We start from the raw sequence: 4,820 nt of genomic DNA, 5'->3' as shown, positions 1-4,820 counted from the left end.
TCTGCTCTTGTCATTGTTTTTCATCATGTCTAGAACATAGTAGAAAATCCTCACCTCGTCCACCACCCATCACTCTTGTAATTTTAACACCCCTGTGTTACCAAACATCTTGGTTGAATGGTCCAACATGTTTCTGGATATTGTCGAATAATGAAACACAGCTTGGCTGCGATTTATATAATGGCAGCCTGAGCTCATTAAATTCTTAAACCCCAAAAAATGAAATCCTCTTGTTTACTTTTTTATTAACGCAAACCAATTATAACGAGGGGGAACCATCTATAATCTTAAGTGCGAGGCGCTGAGGGTCATTGGGTGCGTTCCTCTCCTCAGACTTTACTGATGCCTGACAGATCTTACAGTGCCTGGATAGGTATTTTATTTATCAGCTTACCACATCATATGTTATAGCAATCTGGTATCCAACGGCACAGTCGATGACGTGGCACGCAACCATTGGCTGATGAATGCAACGTCTAAGCAGGGGAACACAACTAGGTTGCCTTAAAGCCTCATGCAAACCAACTGCGGCCACCATATGCGTTTCAATGGGAGGTAATATGCGCCGCCGCAACTCATCTGCCGGACTAGGTTGCGGTATGTGCAGTGTGTCGCATTCATTGGATTTTTCTAAGTTGTGGGTTGCTTTGCTGTGCGGTATCAGAAACAGAAGTAGATAAACCACTGAAGAAAGTGTGTATGTGTATTGTGATAATTTTAGTTGTGATGCGCCGCATGGATTGCGACGATAAACTGGTAGACATTGAATTACATTTGTTGTTTTGGTTAGAAAATGACAATATTGGCCTCCCGGGTGGCGCAGTGGTCTAAGTGTGTGTTAAGAAGCAGTGCAGCTTGGTTGGGTTGTGTTTCGGAGGATGCATGGCTTTCGACCTTCGTCTCTCCCGAGCCCATATGGGAGTTGTAGCGATGAGACAAGATAGTAATTACTAACAATTGGATACCACGAAAATGGGGTACAATTTAAAAGAGAAAATGCCAATATTAACAATTGGTGATAGCGGCTAACCATATGATGAATTGCAGTCTCTTCTTGTCCATAAGAAACAAACATGTAAATATGTAATTCATTTGGGTGAACTAGACTATCCCTTTTAAAATAGGACCATAGAAAATCCTGCCTGGAGATAGCTCTCCAAGTGGGTTGGCCACCCCTGATCTATGTTTACAAATACTGGGGGTTTCAATATGTTCATGTGACATTTGATTTCTGCAAATTACTCCACATTCAAGATAAATCAAGTGAATATCAATCTTCAGATGGTTGAGGCTGATTTGCAAAACCTTTCCATCATATTCATCTACATCAGTGTTTCCCAACGCCAGTCCTCCAGTACCCCCAACAGCACACGTTTTAGCCCCAGACAAACTCACCGGACTCAACTCATTGAGGGCTTGATGATTAGTTGACAAGTTGAATCCAATGTGTTTGTCTGGGGCTGCAACAGAAATGTGTGCTATTGGGGGTACTTGAGGACTGGAGTTGGGAAACTGCTCTACATAGGCAGCATCTTTTGCATTTATGCCTACCATTTCTGCCTAGCAGCTTGTGCACAGTACTAAAATGACAAAACAGGATAGTTGAGGCAAGGGGCATTTCAATGTAGCGTATTCTCATTTTATGACAGCCACTGTCCATAAATGCTTACAAAAATGCAGACACGAGTTGACGTATCAGATTTCAAATAGCCTAATTACACCAGCAACATTGGTAAGAAATGAAAAAATTAAAGTCTGGCGAATGACTAATGTTCTTGCTGAGAAAAACACTAATTAGTCCATTGTAGGGGAATTGCTCTTTTTTTTATGTATTTCACCTTTATTTAACTAGGTAGGCTAGTTGAGAACAAGTTCTCATTTACAACTGTGACCTGGCCAAGATAAAGCAAAGCAGTGTGACAGAAACAACAACACAGAGTTACACATGGAATAAACAAGCGTAAAGTCAATAACACAATAGAAAAAAAGAGTCTATATACAGTGTGTCTAAATGGCATGAGTAGGTAGGGCAATAAATAGGCCATAGTAGCAAAGTAATTTCAATTTAGCAGATTAACACTGGAGTGAAAGATGAGCAGATGATGGTGTGTAAGTAGTGATACTGGTGTGCAAAAGAGCAGCAAAGTAAATAAAAATGATTTGGGGATGAGGAAGGTAGATTAGGTGGGCTATTTACAGATGGACTATGTACAGCTGCAGCGATCTGTTAGCTGTTCAGATAGCTGATGTTTAAAGTTAGTGAGGGAAATGTAAGTCCAGCTTCAGCGATTTTTGCAATTCGTTCCAGTCATTGGCAGCAGAGAACTGGAAAGAAAGGCGGCCAAATGAGGAATTGGCTTTGGGGATGACCAGTGAGATATACCTGCTGGAGCGAATGCTACAGGTGGGTGTTGTTATCGTGACCAGTGAGCTGAGATAAGGCGGAGCTTTACCTAGCATAGACTTATAGATGACTTGGAGCCAGTGGGTCTGGCGACGAATATGTAGTCAGGGCCAGCCGACTAGAGCATACAGGTCGCAGTGGTGGGTGGTATAAGGCACTTTGGTAACAAAAGGGATGGCACTGTGATAGACTGCATACAATTTGCTGAGTAGAGTATTGGAAGCTATTTTGTAGATGACATCGCCAAAGTCAAGGATCGGTAGGATAGTCAGTTTTACTAGGGTAAGTTTGGCGACGTGAGTGAAGGAGGCTTTGTTGTGAAATAGAAAGCCGATTCTAGATTTGATTTTGGATTGGAAGGAGAGTTTAGAGTCTAGCCAGACACCTAGGTAGTTGTCCACGTATTCTAGGTCAGAACCGTCCAGAGTAGTGATGCTCGTCGGGCGGGCGGGCAGCGAACGGTTTAAAAGCATGCATTTGGTTTTGCTAGCGTTTAAAGAGCAGTTGGACGCCACAGAAGGAGTGTTGTATGGCATTGAAGCTCGTTTGGAGGTTAGTTAACACAGTGTCCAAAGAAGGGCCAGATGTATACAGAATGGTGTCATCTGCGTAGAGGTAGATCAGGGAATCACCCACAGCAAGAGCGACATCGTTGATGAATACAGAGAAAAGAGTTGGCCCGAGAATTGAACCCTGTGGTACCCCCATAGAGACTGCCAGAGGTCCGGACAACAGGCCCGCCGATTTTACACACTGAACTCTGTCTGCAAAGTAGTTGGTGAACCAGGCAGGCAGTCATTTGAGAAACCAAGGCTATTGAGTCTGCCGATAAGAATACGGTGATTGACAGAGTCGAAAGCCTTGGCCAGGTCGATGAAGACAGCTGCACAGTACTGTCTTTTATCGATGGCGGTTATGATATCGTTTAGGACATTGAGCGTGGCTGAGGTGCACCCGTGACCACCTCGGAAACCAGATTGCACAGCGGAGAAGGTACGGTGGAATTCGAAATGGTCAGTGATCTGTTTATTAACTTGTCTTTTAAAGACTTTAGAAAGGCAGGGCAGGATAGATATAGGTCTGTAACAGTTTGGGTCTAGAGTGTCACCCCCTTTGAAGAGGGGGATGACCACGGCAGCTTTCCAATCTTTAGGGACATCGGACGAAACGTAAAAGAGGTTGAACAGACTGGTAATAGGGGTTGCAACAATGGCGGCGGATAATTTTAGAAAGAGCGGGTCCAGGTTGTTCTGCCCAGCTGATTTGTACGGGTCCATCTGCTATCTGGATTTGGGTGAAGTAGAAGCTGGGGAGGCTTGGGTAAGTAGCTGCGAGGGGTGCGAAGCTGTTGGCCGGGGTTGGGGTAGCCAGGAGAAAAGCATGGCCAGCCGTAGAGAAATGCTTATTGAATATTTCGATTATCATGGATTTATCTGTGGTTAGCCTCAGTGCAGTGGGCAGCTGGGAGGAGGTGCTCTTGTTGTCCAATGACTTTACAGTGTCCCAAAACATTTTGGAGTTAGAGCTACAGGATGCACATTTCTGTTTGAAAAAGCTAGCCTTTGCTTTCTTGATTGACTGGGTGTATTGGTTCCTGACTTCCCTGAACAGTTGCATATCGCGGGGACTATTCGATGCTATTGCAGTCTGCCACAGGATGTTTTTGTGCTGTTCAAGGGCAGTCAGGTCTGGAGTGAACCAAGGGCTATATCTGTTCTTAGTTCTACATTTTTTTGAAAGGGGCATGCTTATTTAAGATGGTGAGGAAATTACTTTTAAAGAAGGATCAGGCATCCTTGACTGACGGGATGAGGTCAATATCCTTCCAGGATACCTGGGCCTGGTTGATTAGAAAGGCCTGCTCGCTGAAGTGTTTTAGGGAGCGTTTGACAGTGATGAGGGGTGGTCGTTTGACCGCGGACCCTATAGCGGATGCAGGCAATGAGATAGTGATTGCTGAGATCCTGATTGAAAACAGCAGAGGTGTATTTGGAGGGTAAGTTGGTGAGGATAATATCTATGAGGGTGCCCATGTTTACGGATTTAGGGTAGAACCTGGTGGTTTCCTTGATAATTTGTGTGAGATTGAGGGCATCTAGCTTAGATTGTAGGACTGCTGGGGTGTTAAGCATATCCCAGTTTAGGTCACCTAACAGAACGAACTCGGAAGATGGATGGGGGCAATCAATTCACATATGGTGCCCAGGGAACAGCTGGGAGCTGAGGGGGTCTATAACAAGCGGCAACAGTGAGACTTATTTCTGGAGAGATTTTTTTATTTTATTAGAAGCTCGAACTGTTTGGGCATAGACCTGGAAAGTATGACAGAACTTTGCAAGCTATCGCTGGAGTAGATTTCAACTCCTCCCCTTTGGCAGTTCTATCTTGATGGATAATGTTGTAGTTGGGTATGGAA

This window comes from Oncorhynchus masou, chromosome 24 (assembly GCF_036934945.1).
Source record: "Oncorhynchus masou masou isolate Uvic2021 chromosome 24, UVic_Omas_1.1, whole genome shotgun sequence".
Lineage (NCBI taxonomy): Eukaryota > Metazoa > Chordata > Actinopteri > Salmoniformes > Salmonidae > Oncorhynchus > Oncorhynchus masou.
Note: the sequence above shows the minus strand (reverse complement) of the source record.